The sequence below is a fragment of the Maniola hyperantus genome, chromosome 18, assembly GCF_902806685.2.
Source record: "Maniola hyperantus chromosome 18, iAphHyp1.2, whole genome shotgun sequence".
NCBI lineage: Eukaryota > Metazoa > Arthropoda > Insecta > Lepidoptera > Nymphalidae > Maniola > Maniola hyperantus.
In genome coordinates, this window is record NC_048553.1 from 2,899,851 (window position 1) to 2,924,589 (window position 24,739).

Below are 24,739 nucleotides of genomic sequence, written 5' to 3' on the forward strand. Positions count from 1 at the left end.
ATGTGTGTACCCTCTTCTTTCCCTAAAACATACTTTGATATTTTTATCTGTTCCACCCTTCTCCTGTGTCAGATTAAATACTGTCGTACTTCCTTTGTACATTATGCTAGCAATCCTATTTCAATCAACTGCTTTTATTAACACCTTGAGCAGTTTAATATAAGCCCCGAAACTCTGTCTCCAACATCACCTTGGTATCGAGATCCTGCGAGGCTCCGTTTGAGATGCAAATTCTGAGAGACGTATTAGTTTGCTTTATTGGATCTCTGTATAGCTAAGTACAGGCCTTAAATAGTTAAAGCGATGAATAAAGGTCATAGCACATATATCAGCTCGAAAAGATCCTTGCTGTATCAACTCGAGCCGTGAAACATCTTACTGCAACGCACACTAATCGGAATCGTAGCGTAAATCGTAATCCCCTCGCCTCGGGACAAGCTGACAACCACGGTGCGGTGCGTGGTCAACTTGCCACCTCGCCTACTTCTCTCTATACGTCTCTTCGTCCACGCTTGCCTGTGTGTGGTCGGCGAGCTGTAAGTATCTGTCTGTTTCGCTCCCACTTACAGGTCGTAGGTAAGTGCGAGCGAAACAGACAGATAACTCGACGACTCAGTATAAAATGCGTTGACTATAGCCGTAGCAAACTAGACGTAAGTACTGGAGCTGCTGATCCGCTTTTTCATTAGGTTGACGCCTGGTTGACGGCGCGGCGAGGCGAAAGGCGATATGATGACGATGCCTCTCCGAGTTGTTATGTGTGCTATGACTATTAGTTTGCTTTATAGGTTCTTTGTATATTAAGTACAGTCCTTAAATAGTTAAAGCGATGAATATTTCAGTACTGTTCAGGTTAGCAGAGTGGGAGAATATGAAAATTTCATGTCGATAGAAGTTTGTAACTTTGCGTTAAGTTAAAGTTGACTTTCCGTACGAGCTAAAGTGGTCGTATGCTGTAGGTTTCAGTTAGGTTACTTACTTACAAAGGAAATATTACGTAAATCTTTTGTCAATTTCCTTAACTCGGATTAATTGGAAGTAGAATTTTCTTTAGCACTCGTATTCACAATCATTCGTATCATCAATCATCAATACACAGTGTGTGGTTCCACCAATCAAATTTGTCACGTCAATTTTCGATAATCTGATTGGTGGAATCCACACTATGCGTTCGAGCACACTGTGCGATTTCATAGTAATGATTGTGAATACGGGTGTGACTCTCTCTTCATTATGATATTATTATGCTGCAAGAGATTAATAAATAATGGCAATCGCAAAATAATTGCGTACCTATAAAATCTATCGGATGGTTTATGATCATTATTTTATAAGTTATTTTGGATCACATTGATGAGTTAACGATAGACTTAACTTTTGGACGCTTAGAAATCTTTTCTTTGGTGCAATGGTAAGCGCTGTGGTCTTAAATGGGAGGGCTTGAGTTTGATTCCCAGTAGTGGCAATTTTTGAACTTATAGTTTTTAAATTCTATCTGGTCTAGTGTCACGTTTCGGCCGTGGTTAGTTACTACATCACCCCCAATAACGTGCCACGTAAAAACCGATGATGGTTTTGATAAAACTGCCATACCTACCCCTGACAAGTTAGTCCGTTGCCACCTAAAATTGCATTAATCACTTACCATCAGAAAAGATCGCAGTCTTGAGTTAACTTGTCCTCAACATCCTGTAAAAAAAGGACAGAACAGAAGATCCCTGAAATACTGAATTAATAATCCTAATATTGTGACTGATCATGAATTTTCTGATATCTATTTTGCTCCAATTTTTTTGAAAAATTGTCATTTTCCGTAATTATTGTAAAGCACCTAAATCATTAGTTTCTATAACTAACAGTGGTAAATTAAACTAGTTGACGATTCAAAATCACTTGTAAAAGTTTTCTTGAATAAAAATATATTTTATTCTATTATATTCTATATTTGTAAGATAAAGTCAATTTCCCGAATTTTTATGTAATTTAACCCGACAGCACCTATTTGAACTAACACCAAAACGTTACTCTCATTACATTGAACTCCATATTACTCCAGCGACGTAATTCATCAGGACGTGATAACACTGTTGTGACGTTGGCGTATTGTATTACCCACATAACATATTACTTGTTGCTAAGTTAACTGCGCACTAATTACTAAGTGAATTCATTAATGTGATGGTATAATGTTACTTCCGCATAATTAGTACAACGTATATATTTATGTAAAACGTTAGTTTTGGTGTAAGCAAAACCTAAAAGTTCAGAATCAGTAACAGAATCGATTGCAATTATTTTTACACCGTGTTATATTTTCACCAAAAAATACTTTAAAATCCTGTAAGTTTGGACACCTAGTTGAATGACCGCATGCACCAGCTGATTTGAGCCGCAAAAGTGGCAGCGCGCACGATCGATGCCAGCTGTCCCGTTCGCTGTTCGCTCACAGACGCTCGCTTGGGGTGACCATGTTTTTGCTAGGACAACGACTCAACACAACAAGCTTATAACTGGTAAACATTGAATATTTTTTTATAAATCTTTATGTAAAAATATTCAACACATGTTTTGGTTTTTGCTTTATACTAAAACTAGAGTTTTCCTTGAATGCGATCTGGGAGATAGAGAAAGAAAGAGAAAGTTTCTCTACGTGATCAAATCAGAAATGAGGAGATTAGTAGAACAACCAGGTAAACCAACATAGCTCAATGGGTTAGAAGCTGAACTGGCAATGCCAATGGGTGGAGCACAAAGTTCGAAGAACCGATACAACGTAGGGATCCCAAGGTGCTGGAATAACGACGATGAGTTGCAGGGAGCCGCTGGATTCAGGCGGCGCAAGGCCGTGGCGTGTGGAAGTCCTTACAACAGACCTATTTCCAGCAGTGAACCTCTATCGGTTGACGACTATATCGTGAACAGATTTACAAAACTTATTGCAGTGGTAAATATAGATAAAAAAGGAATAGACATTGACGACTTGAAGAGCATCAGTTGTGAAAGAGAAAGATAAAGAAAAAAAAAATAACTTAGAAAATAATATTATTTTATTATATTACATGGTGAACAACCATATTTTGCTACTAAATAAAATGGAGCATAATCTAAAAACTATATAGGTCACAGATATAAATATTTCATGTTTCTCAATCCTAGTTAGTTATAATAAATGTTTTGACTCAAATGCTTCCTTATTACAACAATTATAAAACTTCAAAAAAGATGCGACACGAATAAATTACAGCCGCAGTATTTTCGTCTAATTAAAAGATCATTAATATAATTATGATAACAATAAAAATAACAGACCGCCTTATTAACTATTCACGAAATGCTCTAAAAGAAAACAATATTCATTAAAATAGCCAAAGAGCCGGCCCTATTAACAATTACGCACCGGAAACCTGGCTGGCTGGTAAGGCGATAATAATCTATGTTTTTTAATTATACCAATAGGCCCCGCCCGGTGTGGTAATTTATATGAAAACGTCCAATCATATTACCGTTCGCTGACGTAGAGTGTCACTCTGGTATGAGAATATTAATCACGTTGTAGTTAGAGCGTTTCCATATTATACGACACGGAATTCGAACGATCGGACCAAATGGTCGGAATCAAAACCACAGAACTTGATCTATTTAAAAAGCACTTCGAAAAAACTTTTAATATACATGACAAAAACTGAACTGTATAAATTTTTTTTGTACAAATGTAAATCAAAAATAATAATTGCATAGATTAGGAATAAAAGTATTATTATTTAACAAGCTTATGCTCGCGACTTAATCCGCGTGGACTACACCAATTTTAAACCCCTATTTCACCCCCTTAGAGGTTGAATTTTCAAAAATCCTTTCTTAGCGGATGCCTACGTCATATTAGCTATCTGCATGCCAAATTTCAGCCCAATTCGTCCAGTAGTTTGAGCTGTGCCTTGATAGATCAGTCAGTCAGTCAATCCTTTTATATATTTAGATTAATTATATCACTATGTTGAACTAATTGTGTTACAATAATAATTTTTCAATAATTATATTTTCTTTCATGCAATATGCTTATATCGTATCGTTTATACTATATTAAAGATAACGAATCGTATGGTGAAAATGATCTTAAGAATTTAAATATAGAATCGAGCGGCCCTAGCGTTTTTTGGAGACCATAGACCATAGACGAAATTTTAAACGTGATTCGATGTGACATATCGAAGAAATGATTGCAGGTAAATCGGATCATACCGAATCGACCGCGATCGGTGTTTAGAATAATGATCTGTATAATAAAGTTAAGTGAAGTGGATATGAATGTTTATATACTTGTGTCCCGAATATGTTATAAAGTAATCCGATACGAGTATTGAATCTATTTAGCTGTGAATAGATGATAACTAGTCCAGTCTCGGCTCATTAAAATACCTGATATTTATTGATTTAACGAAGGCATGACCAGTTTTTAGAACTTAGAGACTTCCAAACAAAAAGGTCTTAGGCCCGGTATCTACCTAAGCGGAACTGAGAGGAGATATGTAGAAAAAAAACTGACTGATGATGATATAGTACCTTTAAATTGATGATTCGCACCGCTGTTCCAAGGCGAGTCTAAGTGTTATATTAGATATAGGTATAAATATGCTACTTAAAACTCAATATTCTACTTAAAAAATCATCTTTTACAGCATATAATTTTCAGCTGCTCAAGCGGATGCCTTCTCACAAATTACGATACAAAATAACACATTCCCTCGCCGACACGACTGGCCATGGGGGGATTCGAAATTAACCATAATTGCTTAATTCAGAACCTGTGTTTGCTCAAACTGCCGCATAAGGTTCTAGAAGTGAAAGGGAAGGCTATATGGATCGTATGACGATGATAGAGAAGAAATGTCTTTATAGGATGAGAGATGGCGAGATAAAATAGTAATCCGGTTAATTGACATGTAAAGAGAGCAAACAAAATATACTGAAAAAATATTTCAATCAAACTCGAAACATTATTATTCAAAAAACATTTTACAAAAACTTCTCAATCTCGATACTCAAAATATTATATTTAAAATTGGTAAACTGACATAAAACTAAATCAACAATGGTCCCCAATGCACTTTGGCTTTATTCTTTTGGATTATGATTTGAATTATTGATTAAATGATTTGAAATATTTTTCTTAATGAGATGAAGGTAATCTTACGTAGGTAGGTATTCTTTCAAAAACAGTTTGCTGTAGTAAAATTTTAAGCCTCAGACAGAAGGGCTGGCTCGTTGTTTGCGCAACGGATCAGCCTCAAGCTAACTGGCAAGCGCGGAAATGCAGCCCGTATTCTTGTCATCATTCCACGTGGGCATGATTTGTATAATAATTAGATAAGGCTAGCTTTAAGTTCCATTCTAATATTTTCTTTAAAAATTAAAAAGTATCTCTTAAAAAATCATAGTAGGTAGGTACCTAATCTAAATATAAAAAAAGGTGAGTGAGTGAGTGACTGACTGACTGATCTATCAACGCACAGCTCAAACTACTGGACGGATCGGGCTGAAATTTGGCATGCAGATAGCTATTATGACGTAGGCATCCAATAAGAAGGTATTTTGGAAAATTCAACCCCTAAGGGGGCGAAATAGGGGTATGAAGTTTGTGTAGTCCACGCGGACGAAGTCGCGAGCATAAGCTAGTAGATAATAATATGCACAGGCATAACTGACTAGTGACTAGATTCCTGCGGTAGTAGATCGGCGTGGGAGTGGTGTGATGACGTGACGCGAGGCTCAGTGATTCGTCAAATTGCACAACTGTCACCCCTTCCGCACCGCTCCATTACCGCAGGAGCCTACTGTTAAAATTAAGTATTCAAACGATACGTATATCTTACAGCCATCTCTTACACTATTAGAAATTGAGCGGTGCGCTTGCGTCTTCCAGGTAGAAGAAAATAACGTGCGAAGGGATTGAAATTGGAATTAGAGAGCGCGTTTTTAGAGCGATAGGTAATGACGTCCACGATGAAAAAAGCTCAGTCATTTGAAAAAACAAAACCGTTTTTAAATTCTATACGCTTTCGAGTGTGAACATAAAAATAATGGGTTTTCTTGGATTAAGAAATTACACTCATAAACTGAAATTTACCGGCAAAGCTATATAACAAGCGATTCACGCGTAAAATCTCACCTTAACCCTATACAAATTATAAATCACTAGTAATCAAAGCAAAGCCACGACTGGTCAGCATGGCTTTAGGTTTATAAAACCACAAAAAATTGGTCAAGTGCGAATCGGACTCACACACGAAGGGTCCATACGATCTGTAGTTTTGTAATTATATTAATAATGGATTTATTGGTATCAAACCTTAAAGAACACAACAGGTTTTCCGGAAGTAGGAGACGTTGTAGTAGGTACGTATAGTCCGCGCCATTCAAATAGTCGTTCTTGAAGTTAGCCGCAAGACGCGTCGCAATACAATTTTTAGGCGTTAGTGGGGTGCGAGAGGCGAGGGAGCTCGCGCACCGCACTGCACCCCGCGTTCGCCATCTGCATTAGTGTGAGTATACATCTGTACACAGTACACGAGCGCGTAGAACAATACCTGCGGGAGATTGCACTCGCATCCTAGGTCAGACGCGATTATTTAACTGCTGGGAACAATACCTACTATTGTCGAACCCCTCACATATCCGTCTCGTTGCCGGTAGCCGTTTGGTTGGAACATGAAATCATTTTATTATTTAGGTACCATATACTTACCTACCTACCCACACTTATCATTTGGAGAAAAGGGGCAAACGAACATAATAAAGCATTACCTGTGACCTTATATTCTTCTTTTTTTAATAAAACGTGGTATTAAAAATATTTTTTATTGTTTTCAGATGTCATCGTGACCCGTATGAAGTCGTTAAAAAGGTTCGTAAAATAAATGGTTTTATGTCCCAGTATAAAACTGATTGAAATAAAAATACAGAGTAAAGATAAGAGTTACTGATACGAGATGAATAGATGTTCAAATAATGGAGTCATTCTTGTGCAAGGTATGGAACCGATATTTGCCAATATGCGCCCAGCCTCAGCGCAAATTTAAAGTACCATTAAAACATTGATAACTATTAACTTTAAGTTATTAAAATAACTCCTAAATAATAATTTTAGGTAAGTACTTTTTAGATTTTAGACCATTGTCTAACCATCAACACATACCCAAGAAATGGAGTGAAGACGCCTCGAAGCGTCTTTTTTGATAAAAACTAAAATAAAGCTCAATTTAAACATTATTGACTTTTCATACGGTTGAGGGGATGAGTTGAATGATCTAGTTTGTTATAATCAGACAAAGAACTATATCGCTACAAACTACATTGGTCCTACAAAATTTATTGAAAATTTGTCCCAGAAAATCGGAGATAAGGTTTGTCAGTTTGGACTTTGGACGCATTAGGTATACCTACCTACATTCTTTTAACTTTCATCAAACGTAAGTCTAAGAGCAACAGTATGGTCTCCAAGCTCTTGGACCAAAAGCTGCATACTCAAATGATATTGCGCGCATCTTTGAATCACCAGTAAATATTGAAGTCAATTTTATGAGCCAGCGAAAACCGTAAAACCATATTTTAAAGTATTTCACCTCAACGTCCAAGTTGTAAATTTTAAATGTTACGTTTGCTTATGTGGGAATGTTGATAGTAAAAGCAATGTGATGAATAATTTCCTATAGGTATATCTTAGAAGTTTTGTTAAAAGCATGGTATTTTTTTCATCCGAATAATTAACCGACAGATGTTAATTTTTAGAGTCCATTTAAATAAAACATTTATTAAAATTAACTCTAGAAACAATATTTTGTACAAAAATAAATTACAAAAGTCAGTAATAGAGACTAAAAAACTTTTTCTGGAAGTGCAGTTTATTACGTTAAGTAGAAATTTAAAAAAATATTATCAAGCCGTGCGTTTCTTACACGAAGCAATTTAGAAAGCAAAGTTAAGGTATCAGTAACCTTATTATAAATGCGAAAGTGTGTTTGTTTGTTGATTTGTTCTTCAAGCACGTCGCAAAGGTGCAACGGATTGACGTGATTTTTTGCATGGGTATAAATAAAGACCTGGAGAGTGACATAAGTTACTTTTTATCCCGGAAAATCAAAGAGAGAGAGAGTTTGACAGTCGGTTAAAAACCGATTACCTTGAAATATTTACGGAACAATTTTTAAAATATCCCCTTTCTAACAAAAAAAGAATGAATGAAATTGGACTACGCGTTAATGAATTACAACTCAGTATACATTTTAACTTTCATCCCCTCTCCTACGGGAACCATGCTGAATTTCGGGATAAAAAGTATCCTATATTCTTCCTCATAGTATGACCTCAAATCGTACCAAGTTTCATTGGAATCCATTCAGTAGTTTCAGCGAGATGCGCGGCCGTGATACAGACAGACAGACAGACAGACAGACAGACAGACAGACAGACAGACAAAAATGAAAAAAATTACAGTTTTGGGTTCAGTATCGATTATAGAGTGCCCACGAAAAAAAATTTTCAAAATATCTTCAATGTACAGAATTTGACCTGTTACAGTTTTATTATAAGTGTATTGATATTGACGTACTGCAAAACATCCCGAGACAATTAATTTACTTTTGACATCTGCATAAGCGGAAGACAAGTGAATTGAGGTTTTGTTTCTCAATCAAAGCGATTTCCGCTGCAATAATTTATTATGGCTCGTTGATGTTTTAATCGTGTATCTTACGACATTGTTGTTGGTATTATTATGGTAAGCTTATTTCCGCGACTTCGTTCGCGTGGATTTCGTTTTTTAACATCCTGAGAATTTTTCACAATCTTTCCTTAATCTTACACACATTTTAAAATCTCTAGTTTCAACGGCTTAGGTGCCTCGTATATTAGCCACGGTATCTAAGTGTTTTGTAATAAGACTTTTATTTATTTTTGTAAGTACCTATCACTTTTAATCAAAAATACAAAAGTTAAACTCGCCATGTTAAAAAAAATTATAAGTATGTACCTAGGTACTATTAAAGTTTCTAATTCTTGTCTTTGTAGTATTTCTTATTTTTTAATTTTTTTTTAGTACCTTTGGTTTTTCTTGGCACCTGCTTATTTATTTGTGTCTCATGTCATATCTAGGGAATGTAGGTTTTGTCTATATAACATAGAAAAGGGTTTGATAAATTATAACGGGATATTTTCATACATAAATCTATGTATATACCAACGATTTCATGGGAAAAAGCTAGTCACGAAACCATTTTGGCTGTGAAGAATCTACTGTACTAAAACTTTTGAAAGTAAGCCATAGGTTTCAACCAAGACTACTCTAATATCAGACTCATAAATAAGAACATAAAAGAGGAGTTAGATAGAGGAAAGCTTAAAAAGAGATAATTACCTTTTTGTATAAAAATAGTACAGTAAAATTGTGTTTTTATTATAAACAAGGATATTATACAAGGGAATTGACGACATGATCCATAATAGGATTGCCACTTTAAGAATCCTGTGACGCTGACAATGAAGGCACAATAAAGGCCAGCCTGATTTAAAAAAATCTAAGCGACCAAGATTACGTTAATATAAAAAGAATATAACGGCCGGTACAAACGGATAGGGTTCTCAACACTTCCAGAATTTTCCAGAATAAAAGAACATTACCGAAATTAACCGAAAATTTATATATAATATATTTCTACGGCTATACTCACGTATCCAGTCGCCACATATGCAGTCCAGTGAGTATAGCCGTAGAAACTAGAAATATATTATATATAATGGAAATCACTCACGATACTTTAAATGCGAAAATTTATAGTTGTTTTGTGACGAATTTCAAGTTTGTAGGTACCACATTTGCGTCGTACTATCAATGTAACCAGGCAACCGACTTCAATAAAGTATTTTCTACTCTTTTACTCTATTCAAAAAATCTTATTCAGTAATCTTAGTAGTTTAGAAAATATTATTATGTATTATGATAATAATTTATGGTTTTTATCAACGAATAATATACTAAATAAGCTTTTTAGGCGCTTGTGTATTCTGTTTAAAGGATTCTTTTATATTTTTAATATTGGTCCAATATATAAATGTTATTGAGAAGACATAGATTTTTATTTATTTTATAATTATATTTTATCACTATGTATTATATTTTCACGATTTTCGCTCACCACTGCTAAGTGCAACTGATTATTCATTTCCTTAAGTACCTATGTATTTTTACTTGTTTGATAAACTCAATGCCTTTTCATAATCTTTCACCTGAACTAGAAACGCAATTTTTCAGCAGTTGACAACCCTATCAACACCCGAGGCTAGCAATTTCCTTTTCGCTTCCGAAATACGCGAAGAAATATGCGGTACAACTTTGATTGTACATCAGAGGAAGAAAGAAAGAAACTTTGTTTGCGTTGAACAAACGGTCTCCATCGTCGCCTGGTAAGTCTTTCTTGCCTTAATTATAAGGGTCATAGTATCCTGCCTCCACCGTCCATCATTCTTCCCTGTTTACAACAGTCATTAGCGTGTTTCGTGATAATCCTGAATTTCTTACTTTTATTTTTGCGGGCAATCTTTGTTGGGACTTGTTGTGCTTTTCTTAATATACCTACCTAAATGTAATAAGTTTTATTTATATAGCTGTACCAATACTGAAACCTTATTATTTAGGTATAGGTTATACCTTTTTTCATTGCATGATAGGCTTGCGCTTCACTACAATCGTGATTTAAAGAACGCAAAGATTAGGTCTAAAGGTAGAGTGCATTTTCCAAGAAGATGCCTATTCACTCTTGCCTTGAAGATTAGGTATCTTCAAGGCTAGAGTGAATAGGCATCTTCTTGGATTCTTCAGTTATACGTGGCACCTAACCTAACCTAAGCTCTACAGTGAATAGTATAACATATTAGTTGGATACCTTAAAATATTATGACTTCGAATATTTTTCAATTAAATTATATAATTTGAAAAAAATTAGTCTATATTAAATCGTCACAGTTACAAAACTATGGGTTTCTAACCTTGTTTGAAAACATGATTTTCGGTGTTTTCTAATTTTGAAAACATAACAAACGAATCAATAGGATCCTCAGGCAGGTATATAAATAAGCAACTGCACCACCATTATCTCTTAAATATTAGTTTAAAAGATACAAAGTGCACTTAGCCAGTGTTATTTTTGTTTAAAAGTTTGTACATTATTATAGAAAATCCTTTTAGGATTAAGCGGCAATTTGGACGCCTCTCGCGACTCTATATTTCTGCTTCAGCTTATTTTATTACCGTATTTTTTGGCAACAGCGACCCAATAAATATAAATGTTTACCAAAACCACGACATCAGACAATCATCGCACATAAATCAGCGCAATTAACTGAATTTTGCTGAAACTTTTTGCGCTGAACCCACAAATTCCCTAAATCTCACATAAATCCAACCCAAGGCTTGTCAACGAGAAATCTCTTTCGCCGAAAACTGTTCTAAATTAAATTTTGTGTACGGGATCATTTATTAACATACGACATGTTTTTACCTCAGACTACATAGAAAAGATAGACTGTTAGTCAGAAGCAAACAGAATGATGTATAAAGCTTATTTAGATAGGCCAGCCGCACTGTCGAGGCTTTTATTTATTCTGCAGTACGCATATAACTATTAGATATACGGTCCTGCTTTACTAAAACTAAAGAACACGTCTTAGCAACAATTTTATAGATGAGCATCTAGTTGGTAGACATGCGTTCAGAAATGCATCGCGTAATATACAAGTGACGAGGTTTGTAACTTGGTAATATTATATTCCTCCAGATCTCAGACAGAATCCACATTCAGCAAAAGTTTATTAAAAGTTAAATTAAATAGAATTAGGTACATTTTCTGACTCGCTAATCACTCACAAGTTTTGTTGTTAGCTACTCTTTATAATGGCTTCACATTTATGAATGGTTTGTTTGAAGTTCTGTCTATATAATTCCATAGTCTGTAGCTAAAACAGATGTTCCATCTTCGCTTGACGGATGGGTCAGGCGAGGTCGCCCGCCATCTTGCGAGATTCCCGCCAATCGGTGCGTCCCGGGGTGCCTGTCAACGGGCGAACGAAACAATTACCAGGATCGCAGCTTGATGGACCAGGTTAATCTGAAACTGGAGACCGTTTTTGAAACTTTAGTCTTAGTAACTTTATACTAAGTAGGGAAATTGGAGACAATGAAAATATAGAGCTTGTTACTGTTTAAAGCTTTTTGTCTGTTAATTGGAAAATAAATGGACTGGCTTGAACTATTCTTTTTGTAAATAATAGTGGATTTATTTAAAGAGTACTAAATTTAGTGACTATTTTAGACTAAAAACGGAATTTACTTTTACGGAACTCTTTGATTTTCCGAGATAAAAAGTAGCCTATGTCACTCTCCAAGTCCTTATCCATGCAAAAAAATCACGTCAATCCATTGCACCGTCGCGACGTGATTGAAGGACAAACCAACAAACAAACACACTTTCGAATTTATAATAGGGATAGTGATCACAACATTTCAAACCGTTCTAGAACAAACGGAAAGCTTTGAAACACCGCCACAGTCCACAGCCTATTAAATACAATATTGCAGTATACGTTTAACTAGCGGTTTATTAACTCGCAACCTCCAATCAAAACGCACCTGTGCGTCTCGCCGTGATCTCTCTCGTTTTAATGAAGACGCTTTAGTCCCGACGCAGGTGTCCACGTTTCCCGAACCCAAATCGACGACTCATTATGTTGTTTAATTCATTATGCGCTTTGTTTTCTTGCTCCGTTTTTTGTCCTACCCGCGAATAACTTTATTGTCTCCACCACAATTTATTGCGCCACAAAGGTACCATTGTAAATCGTGTCAGCCCGCTTTAACATATGTTGGTAATTAAGTTGTAAAGTTTTTTAAACGTTTACGACTATCAGGGGAAGGAGTGAATCGAAATATCGCCGGCGCACGGCTTTGTACGCACACGAAAAATGCATTTAATTCCCTCTAAACAATAGAGGTAAATGAGGTAGGGGCTGCGGTCCCATTTCGTAATAAAGAAACAAAAAAAAAGGCTGAATATACCGTCGAGCACGTAACAGTCGCATTTTTATTTTCTCGTGCGGCAACTTTTTGAACTGCGATGGCATCGACAACTCGAGCAACATCGTTTTGCGTTTCGTTTCGAATCTCGATTACGTACACTCATTGACGTTTCCAACGTGCCTTTACGAAATAAGAACGTCATTGAATAATAAAGTGCCCTATTCGAAAACAAACCTAAATGGAAAAGCAATTGAGATGAGATTCCTTCGTACGTTTCGGTCTACACATGACGCGCTAGAAATAGACGACGTAGAATCCTTTAAAGATAAAACAAGAGATTCCGCTCGAAACCTATAAATCAGTTCGAGGCAATTTAATCCCTATCCACGGACCGTTAGAGCTCTATATGGGATGTATGATAATTCTCTTAGAGGCTTGAAATAAAAGTTATTGAATGATCTCTGATTAGATGATTATCGGAAGAAGTTGCCTTGGATCGTGGCTCGGTACATTTTATATGGTAATTGAAATGTAATATAAGTATTCGCTTTTGAGACGTTCATTATCGAAAGGTTTACGATGATCGGTATTGGTAACACGAGGAAAGGCTTCATCTTAACATTGCGTATAGGAATTAGGTATTCGAATAATTATCGACAGCACGGGTATCGATTACGGGAATTTTAATGAGCGAATCGGATACACAAGGTCACTTTATTTATAAGCAGCGATGGTATTCGACCTGCACCTTTGGAGCCAGCGTATAAAAAAAGGACAAACGCACCGGCAGATGCGTCGAAAGACTCTGCACAATTAATTTTATATAAAAATAACGTCTCTATCTAGAGGAAACCATTTCTCTGAAGATTTGACGTATTATAAATTTCCTTGGATGTTTTTTTCTATCGTTTCGGATGCCATATGCTGGGGTGCGATGTTTTATTCGGGCGCGTTCGGTCAGATTTGTTGGGACCACGTTGGGCCACCAGTTTTTGTGAGATACCTATTATGTTTGTGGTTGCACTACCCCGGTCTCTATAACTTTTTCGCAAATACAATTTTCGAACTATGCGACGATGCTTTTTTAGTAGTTTCGTAACTGTGCTGTAACTTGTTTTGTTTTTTTTTGGTTTGTGTGAAAAAAATTCGCTTTGTTGTTTTACTTAGTTCTTTTGGTTAACTATAGTACGCGAAAGGTCGAAATGGCAATCGGGGTGGGGACGCCCTGCACACCCACACAGTCCCCGCGCTAATCTGGTGCGGGAAAGCGCGAGTGACGTGCGAGGGTGCGTGGCGTCCATCCGCCTGCCCGCCCCGATTGCCATCTCGGCTTGTCGCAAACGTCATTATGTCATTATTTTGTTCAACAATGATTCTTCAGTATTTCTTTACTCCACATTCTTGCCACACTTAGGTAAAATGAGTTGATTCATTACTGATTTCTGCTGTACAAAAAAATATCTTAGCTAAATTATTGGCATATTTTTTTTCCTTTTTACATTTTTTTCTCATGCCTATTAGTCCTTTACATACAAGAGAACGACTAGAATTATTCATCTGTTTAACAAATTAAAATTATTAATTAATTCTTAAACCCATTTCGATCCCTACTACATACACCTAAATGAAAATTTTGTATGCAAAAAATTTATGAAACCGTAACACGAAAACGCCATCAATACACAAATGGATTCTGACCAAACCCCCGGGCGACAGATGGTCGGACCTACCCCACCGTTCATGTTTCGATTATTTCTCTATAGCTTTTTTGGTTATACCATCTATACAAAATATTAAATCAACAAATAGAGCGAACGACAAAAGGCCGATGGCGATTTCGCCACAATAAACGATTTATACGTATTTATATTTTGTATGGTCTTAATGACCCATGCGAACAAATTTTCGTAACAATAACGTGTTCAGAAATATAATATTAGATTTGTAATTAAGTTATAGGCTGGTCTTTGTGGTCTACTTTTGTAGATCTCAATTTCACTTAATCGATTGAGATGTACAGTGTACACAGTAATTGATCCTACTTAATAATATAAATGTGAAAGTGGATGTTTGGATCCGTTTCCTTCCACCTTCTTCGGTTATTGGTCTAGCTGGAGATCGTAGTCTCCACTCCAGAACATAGCTGCCCCATCGGCTTTATTATTATGCTTGAGATTTTCCATTTGTAGATATGTGAGGGGGCCTTAAGTTATAAACTTTGATGACCGTTGAAAGATTATCCTCAGTCCATAAAGCGCATATGGAGTGACTAAACTAAACGATGGAATCCGGCGCCTAACCTTAGTTTGTTTAACCGGCGCCAAACATATGGTGTTAAAAACTTAAAATCCTCGTGTTCAAAACTTCAAACTACACAATACAGGCGTTTATGACCCAAAAAAAGAGAGTTGTTAATTTTTTCCCTACAGATCGTAAAACTTTGCCCCCACTTGTGAAGATGACTTGGGAACTTTCTGAGCTACTGGACTCGTCCTTTATTTTTCAAGTGGACATTGTATTTTGTTAGAACATTTTAGTTACCTACATCGAACATCTTTTCTTTGTTTGATTCTCATTTAACACAATTTATTCACATTTCAAACAAAGAAAAAAGTTTTTTTTTTCATTTAAGTTATCTATAAGTACCTAATACCTATATCGGTCGCGTCCTATGACCCTCTGCTGCCAATGGGATTGAATACGATGCCATCATATCTCGTGGATATAGATTGAAATATCCTGCGAAACTCTGTTGATTTTCCGGAATAAAAGTAAGCGAAGTCACTCTCTAGATTTTAGACTATGAAGATATAGGTATTATGCATAAAGGATTGACGGAGAAACAGAAAAGCACAGTTTCGTACTTATAATTTTATAATTGGATGATAGTAGGTAGGTACATAATATTATTGTCTCTATAATATAAAATACAAAAATGTTTGTACCGGAGTCCGTTAAGTGTAAACTTTAAAACCATTCAACCGATGGGCTCCGAACCGGTTTCATTAGAAAGGCAATAATGCGAAGATGGTTTTAGACCAATAAAAATGCATTAGACAATTTTTTTAGCGTAGTAGCACGCACCAGGTATCCGCTAGTACCTACTTAGATTGTCAAAGGTCTGATGACGCTGCATCAAAACTACAACTTAAAAATAATAACCAAGTAGATTCTTTACCGAACATCATAAAACAAAGATATATTACGAAACATTAAAAACGCTGTAATCACTAAAGTTGCATGCCATTGTTTAATCTCGGTAAGTAGCAAGACCTGGAAATAGGCTTGAAACAAAGTGCACTTAAAAATAAAAGAGCTTGCACGTCTAGTCACAGTGTATCGTTAAAGTTAACTGTTGCAGTAAAAATACTTGAGATATCTGCAACATGAAGCCTGGGAAAACTGTAATTGGTTTCGCGAATAATAACTACTTTATTTTTATTAATTGTGTTTGAACAAAAGAATAATATGTAGGTATAATGCATAAGTTCTCACTCGCCATTTTAACTTTATGTGGTACCTAACTGTCATGTCAAAAGTACGATTTTTAGTTGGTGAACCGTACTTTTGACGTGAAAGTTTACAAGTCGGGCGCTTCGAAACAGCACAAAAAAAACTTAATAGGGTGTTTACACGGGCTTTAGCTGGATTTAGCTAGATTTAGTTGGGCTAGGCCGCATGACGAAAATCGATAGTCTAAATGACAATTCAACTACGCCGCAAGTGATTAAAATCGCGAACCCCCATAGTTGGGTTCCATCCGACTTTTGCCGTGCGGAGACGAGCCGCATGCGGCGGGTGATAAAGTCGACCGTGTAAATGGTCAGTCGCAGGCGATCGCTCGCCGCATGAGGTTCCACTACGTTATCGATACAAATCGTTTAAAAACGTCCGCTATGTTCAGCATTTTCTTTGAAAATTAACAAGTCCCATGCTGTTTTTGTCGACCGGTGTAAATGGGGTGGCGATTCGATTTTTATAAGCGATGCGACGGGTGACTTGCCGCACGACTAAAATCGTGTTAACCCCCTATAACTGTCATTTTGTATGGCACACGTCTTCCAGCGTACTTGTGTCGTGTATAAGTCTCGCAAATTCCTATTGCGCTGGAACCAGGTCTCATTAACATCGTAATGACGTCATTTTGACGTCAGCCGAAATAAAAATATACCATCAGCTTGAAACTTCAGTCTAGCGCTGACGTGACATTAGCAATTTGCGGGACTTATATGTAGATTGTAGATCCATTTCAGTGCATGAGACACATTAACTATTAAGGCACAGACAAATAGTCCAACACTCAGGTTTCGACACTTAGGTAAGCTAACACCAGACTATTATCACTCCCACTATGTTGATGATACCTGTGCATTAAATACACCCTGTATACATTAACTTAAGCGCCGGCTTAGATTACTTCATTTGTTGAACACATTTTTTACAGTCATTTGTGTATCATAATGACTCTATTATATATAAAGGTGGGTCTACATGATATTCTGTGTAATAATTTTTACTATAAAGCTTATTTCACACTACGGGATAAAAATTATATTATAGTCCGGTCAGTGATGACGAAAAATTGCTATATTGGGTTCCCAGCATTCGTACCAATTTTTTAGAGTAAAAATACCGTAGTTTGAAATAAGCATTAGGTATAGATTTATATACCTCCCCCCTTCTTATTCTTAGAGGAGACCTATGCTCTGTAGTGAGCCGGCGATGGGACGATGGTGATGTAGGTACAGAATCTATACTATAGATGATGATCATGACTTCATCCACTTGAGATTAATACTCTGGTCTGGTCAGAGATATCTACCTATTCATACAACTTTGATGAAAATCGACCCACTAAAACCTGAGGTATACTCATCATGATCAACCCATAGCCGGCTCACAGCAGAGTACGGTCTCCTCTCAGTATGAGAAGGGTTTGGCCATAGTCCACCACGCTAGGCCAAGTGCGGATTGGCAGACTTCACAGTTTCTCATACCTTTGAGAACATTATGGAGAACTCTCAGGCATGCAGATTTCCTCACGATATTTTCCTTCACCGTTAAAACAAGTGATTTAATTTATTAAAACACACATAACTCCGAAAAGTTGGAGGTGCGTGCCCGGAATCGAACCCTCAATCTCCCGAATAGGAGGTGGACGTCGTAGCCACTAGGCTATCATGACTGAGATAGATACTAGTTTGACGTATTTTTATTATAGTTTTAAGGCTAAAATTTGTACGCCTCACATAGGCATGAAATAGAGTGACATAGAAATTGTACCCTTGGCTCAGTTGTATCAAAATCAAAATCATATGTAAGATACATATGATTTTGATTTTGATACAACTGAGCCAAGGGCACGAGCTAGCAAGCATTAAAATATCAAACTTTTTCACATCATCGTCGTTAAGTTAAAAAACCTTTTTTCCAAAAATTCATCGAAGCGTTTATCATACAATAATTTAATATTTCATCAATCATTTTACAAGAAAAAGCAATTTATAAGGCCATATGCCGACACCTCGAAATCTCTACCTGGTGTTAAAAAGGGACAAAAAAAGGTGACAATAACTTACATGTATACTAACCAGATACGAGGATATCTCAATTTATGGAGTCAAAGGAATCGCGTTTAGGGATTTTAAAGGAAGCGATTTGTTCGTGGAAGGCCTTGCTAGGTGCTTTTGGCGGCAAATATTCTGGATTATTATCTCGAAATAATATATTTGTGACTCTATTAAGGAAAGCTAAAGCTTAGCTCACACACACACAAGTGACGACAATATTAATAATTGTGCTTTTGCTCCCAAAAATTCCATATTCCATACTAATATTATAAGTACGAAAGTGTGTCTGTCTGTCTGCTATCTTTCCGCGGCCCAACCGTTCAACTGATTTTGATAAAATTTGGTACAGAGTAAGCTTATATCCCGGGAATGGACATAGGCTACTTTTTATCCCGGAAAATTAAAGAGTTCCCACGGGATTTTTAAAAACCTAAATACACGCGGATGAAGACGTGGGCATATCTAGTTCTAAATATAATTCTAAATATATAATTGTAAATATTTTTATTTCTACTATCATTACCAATGCCAGCAGACCAAACCAGAATGTTCTTAGAATCCAAAATGTAACTCTCATTTTTGTCATTCATCAACGCCCATTCCAAATCCTAGACCTAGAAAGCTGCAAATTTGCACAGATATTTCTTTTATAACAAGGCCGAGTTTTCAGAAATTCCTACGGGATAAGAAATAATGAGAATTAATATTTTCATCGAGTGAAGCCTCGGGCGATTGCTACTGTACCTAATACAAATAATATTTAATAATACCTATACATTTTTATATCAAATATTAATATGGTATCTACCTAAAGTTGAGCTTACTTCAGAGTAACAATTTGATGTTTCTAATTAAACTTAAATTGGAAAGGGGCTAGGGTGATATTAGGGTGGAACACCCTCGCTACCTCTGGTGGTTCTATAGCACTAGAATTGCATTTAGGGGAACAATATCGTGAATTCCCTGAACGCACCTAAGTGCAGCCAATATACAGTTATAAAAGAGCTTATTCCAATCGTTAATGTGTCGATTTATTTAGATACGCCTAATTTGAGACCACTTTAGCGTGACCAACTAAAGTTCCTAATTCCCTTAATTCCTAAATTTGAATAAAATATCGCTTGATGCTAAAGTCGACGCATTTTAAACTGAGTCGTCGAGTTATCTGTCTGTTTCGCTCGCACTTACTATAACTCGACGACTCAGTTCAAAATGCGTCGACTATATCAACCAATCAACCAATCAAGTTCTAGGTAAACTTGACAACTCATTCTTACGAAAACCCTTGAAGTGTGAACAGTTAATATAATAAAGTTATGGAGACAAAATATCAGGTCCCCCAAGGAAGGTGGGTTCTAAGAAGCCGATGTTTATCGCCTCTGTGCTTTGTGTCGGGCGCCGCTAACGAAGTTTCGTTTTTGTACCTGTTTTAGGGTTACTCGAAGGGTTCCTACTCGTATAGTTAAGTTATTTATCTTCGTTCGGAAGTACCAATTGAGCTATTTATTCCTAATCTTGTTTCATAATCTCTCCTGATGTATCATGATTCAGTTTATAGAAGACTAGCGACTCGCTCCAGCTTCGCACGTGTGCAATGTGGTGTCAGTATAATTATTTCGTTATATTTCCAAAGAATTAGACAGCATTTTCGATGAAAGCTCAGTCGTCTTAATTTATTCCGATATCTTGAATAATTATAGCCATATTTCAACAAATTAACACAAACTAACACTAAACTATATACGTGTGAACCTTCCTCTTGAATCTATTGGTGAAAAACAAGTCCAGTCCAGGTCCGTTTCGTAGTTTAAAAGATCTAAGCGTTCATACATACAGACAGCAGGAAGCGACTATATTTTAGTATAAGTAGAGATGCTAACAGAGAAATGACATCATCTCATCCCATCGCCAGCCAAATACTGAGAATAGGGCTCTCAGACTGAAGGGGGACGTAGACTTTTGCTTACCACGCTGGTCAAGTGTGGATTGGCAGACATCACACATCCTCGAACATTATGGAGGACTCTTAGGCATGCAGATTTTTTCAGTTTTTATCCTTCTTTCAAAAGAAATGGTACAGCAGTTCCAGTCCTTTTTCTCCACATATTTATGTAAGTTGGTAAGCCGTTGCTGCTTTCACGGAACGCTGGCAACTGCAATCCACAGGGACTAACACGGTCGTCTTACTGCTGCTAGCAGCCCAATGCTGCTAGCATTTTCCCAGGATATAACCTATTCTGAGAGGCAAATGAAGGCGATGCAGGCATCGTCCCTGTATTCCAAGCAATTCGTAAGTTACGGAACAGTAAAAATGAAAGGACCCGTTCAACCTTGCCAGTTTTTTTCGTCACACTGTCCCCAACGTCAGTGGCCACCGACGTCATGATTAGAAAGAGATAGCTGGTAATAGATGGCTACCGACAACTGACAGTTTAGGTTTCAGTATTACTGAACTGACAAGATTCGATTTACGATTGAGCAGCGGGCAATATCTCCCGAAGTAGTTGTACCAGTTGACAATGCCTGATTTATCTTAATGGTTGGAGAAACATGATAGCCGTCATGCTGTCGTTAATTTGTAATGGAATAATATTATGGGCATTGTGCAATTGTAATGTACAAGTCTCATATACTTGGACAAGCTTTATAAACCACTGCTAATTTTACTGTAACCTGTATCATCTAATGGTAAGGACTTTTCAAGAAAAATTGAGAAAAGCTCTACCAAGAACTTAGTAGGTACACCAAAAAATTAAGGCAACAATTTTGCTCTTAAAAAAGTTAAAATTTGCCTGAATGCTCCAACTTAGAAAATAGGGGATAGCATAAAATAAGTTAAATTATGTCAGTCAGGATGTGGATGAAACTAATGAAATAAGAGTAGAGCTGCTTGTATTTGAGCTGGGTAAGCACAAAACCATTATATTGCACAAAGTTAATAGGGAGAGATGCCAAAAAAGACCTACAACATAAATTCAAAAGGTATTTCCACTGGTAGCTTTATAATATTATTTAGTAAAAGGAAACTTTACCACGAACCAACATAAAGAAAAAAGCACCTACGTAAGGCAGGCGAAGGAAGTTGTTGATCAGAAATATGACTAGAGGTTGCTCACTGCATTTTTTACCTCAAATTCCAAACAAGATAACGTAGATATATTAATTCCTGCACCCGTCCTGCACCCTAGCACATATGTCGCAGAAGTTAACGCTGTTTTGTAAGCCGTATCAAAATTAAGATAATGGTTAATGTCCGTCCAAATTCTACTTTATTATTAGCTCTGCACCAGCTGTCGTGTTTTGTTGTTTTTTTGTGTCGAGTGGCCAGCGGGCGGCCGTTATAGATTGGCTCGGTCTATTGTGTAGGGACACCTTATTTTATATGTTCAGGTGGATAGTCTTAACTTCAAACATTCATCTTCTTCTTCTTCTTCCTTACCTGATCGGACGCTATGTGGGGTCGGCACAACATGTCCTCTTCTTCCACGCACGTCTGCCATCCGTCAACGTATTATGCACCCCTTTAACACTCATATGCGTGTTAAAGGGGTTGCGTGAAAGAGGATATCCTCTTTCTAGCAATCCATCCACCTTTTCTTTGGTCGTCCAAATAAAAACTTAGAAGACATTATTAACTTCAAAAAATCATATTTCAAATATTCTAAAAGTATATTTCAACAAATCTCCACAATGTTGTTACAGATCTTCGTTGTTCATATTCATATTCATTAAATAGGCATCCCAATATTATTCGCAATAATTTTTACAAAATTTTCCTAGCATTTGCTTGTTCCTAAACTGATTTTACCTAAATGCTACAGGTACAAATATTTTTTTAAGTCAAATTTTATTTTGAAAACGGGCTCGCCATATTTGCTCTATGTGTTAATTTTCTTGTCAAAAGTAAGTTTTAGTACGGCAAGCCACACTTTTGACATGACAGTGGACGTAAAGAGGAAATATGGCGTGTCCTTTCTCAAATTGTACGCATTACTTTTTGAATACCAGTACTTAATGTTAGTATTTATCTTACTTGTATCTGAAAAAAAAAATAAGGACAGTGATTGTTTTTCCCGATTTACAGAGCAAAAACATGGTAACCCTATCCATTCTGAACAGGTAATGAGCTTTGAAATTGGTAATGACTATATAAATTTCACTATGAATATTTTGATACCTCAATTTCGAATGATTGAATCGAGCATCATCTACATACGAGATGCATACCGTTACTTTGTCTGCACAAACTTTAAACTGTTTATTAGAGTTTTAGATCAAAATTATCTTGCAGCAATATAATATGTCTAAACTCTAATATAGATATATTCTATCTCATTTAAAATCAAGCTTGGAATTTAGTGATCACGATCATGATGACGTTAAGATAATATGTACTTACATAACATAAATAGATAAATAGGTACAGGTTTTTATTTAGTATGTGTATGACTGACAGTGTGTGTGAACAATTAGGGTTCCATGGCCAAATAAAATTGGGAACCTCTGATCTAATCTAACATTAGTAACAAAAAAAATAACAAATCGACAGCCATCGAAAATCCGACGCATGTTTGCAATCAGCTTAACTTTTGACGTAGAAAAACAAACTGTTACATTGGCGCTGTCAATATTATTTCCTATTGTCAAAGTATCGCCGTGGACAGATGTCATAACAGCGTTCGTTACTGCTCGTTTATTTTTCTCCCATACACGCATACCGGTAGAAATACGCTCATGTTATACTGGTGTATGTACCGCGGTGTTGATTTTCCCATAGATTTTTCCATATAACTCTGTTTTAATGGAGATGATTTATGGTCTAGGGTAAGCCCGGAAAAACGCAAATGTTAAGTGACAGTGTAAACAAAACCAGGTAATTAACAGGAATTCTATGTAGTTTTAATGTGTACTTTGTTTAATCATCTTTAGAAAATAAATGGAAACTAATAACTAAAATTTAAAAAAATAAACGAATTTTATAATACATAGTTATAAGCATTAAAAAGAAAAACCTTACGAAAAATTAATCACATTTTCGAACCCGTGGGAACTCTTTAATTTCCCGGGATAAACAGTCCTTGCCTATGTCCATAAGCTAACTCTGTACCAAATTTCATTCATTCATTTCAGACAGACACACTCTCGCATTTATAATATTAAGTATGGATATGTACCTACCTAGTACCTACTAACAAACATGAATCATAGCTTTATTCAATTTTCATTCCAAACGCCTACCGCTCGACTTATAACATAGATACTAAAATAAATAAACTCAAGTGTTTGCGCCACATTGTATTTCATTTGTTTTAATTGTACAGCCAAATATTTGACCCGGTTCCGTCGATGTCGTTAGTTCTGTTCTAGTTCTGTCAATACGTCGACTAATAAAGGAACAACACGACAATTCCGTGTCGGCACAGAATCTGCGAAAATGGTGCGTATTGCGTCACCTATACGATATGATTTCGTGTTTGATCGATGGGAAATTGTTAGGGAGTTGACTGAATTGACTGTGCAATTGGCAGGCTCTAATCAGCACTCCAAAGCCCGTGCTAATTATTGCTGTTACATAATTCCCTGTTTTGTGCAAGCCATCGACATGCCATTACGTTTTGCGCGTATCGGAAAATCAAAATACGCTACGAATTTACACGCTTGTCGACATTTTCGTGTACTGAAATCAGTACCCATATTATAAATGTGAAAGTGTGTTTGTTTGTTGGTTTGTCAACGGATCAACGTGATTCTTTGCATGGGTATAGTTAAAGACCTGGAGAGTGACATAGGCTAGTTTTTATCCCGGAAAATCAAAGAGTTCCCACGGGATTTTTAAAAATCAAAAATGACGTCATTTCGATGTTAATGAGACATAGTTCCAGCGCAATAGCAATTTGCGGGACTTATACAACGTGGGTAATAAAAAGCAAATAAGCCAGAATCCGTCCCAACGGTTGTTTTCACGATAAATTGTTTGTAAATAGACGACACATTTCACAATAAATATCTAATCTAACACCGTCTTCCTGCCCACGCCCATAATTCAAGGAGAATTATTGGTATAAATTAAATAAACATATCAAATGGGACGTTTACAACGAAACAC

The 24,739-nt window shown here is 36.4% G+C and overlaps 1 protein-coding gene across 7 annotated transcripts in view; it reads left to right on the forward strand.

Moving 5' to 3' along the window:
• Positions 1-24,739, forward strand: part of pxb — a 251,761-nt gene that overhangs the window by 128,305 nt on the left and 98,717 nt on the right. For 6 of the 7 annotated variants that reach the window (XM_069504610.1, XM_069504611.1, XM_069504614.1 and 3 more), the window contains one exon: positions 6,868-6,901. The gene's annotated coding sequence lies outside the window, so the exon portion shown is untranslated. Of the gene's footprint in view, positions 1-6,867; positions 6,902-10,412; positions 10,456-24,739 lie in introns of those variants that run through there. The other variant, XM_069504616.1, reaches the window with a different exon arrangement.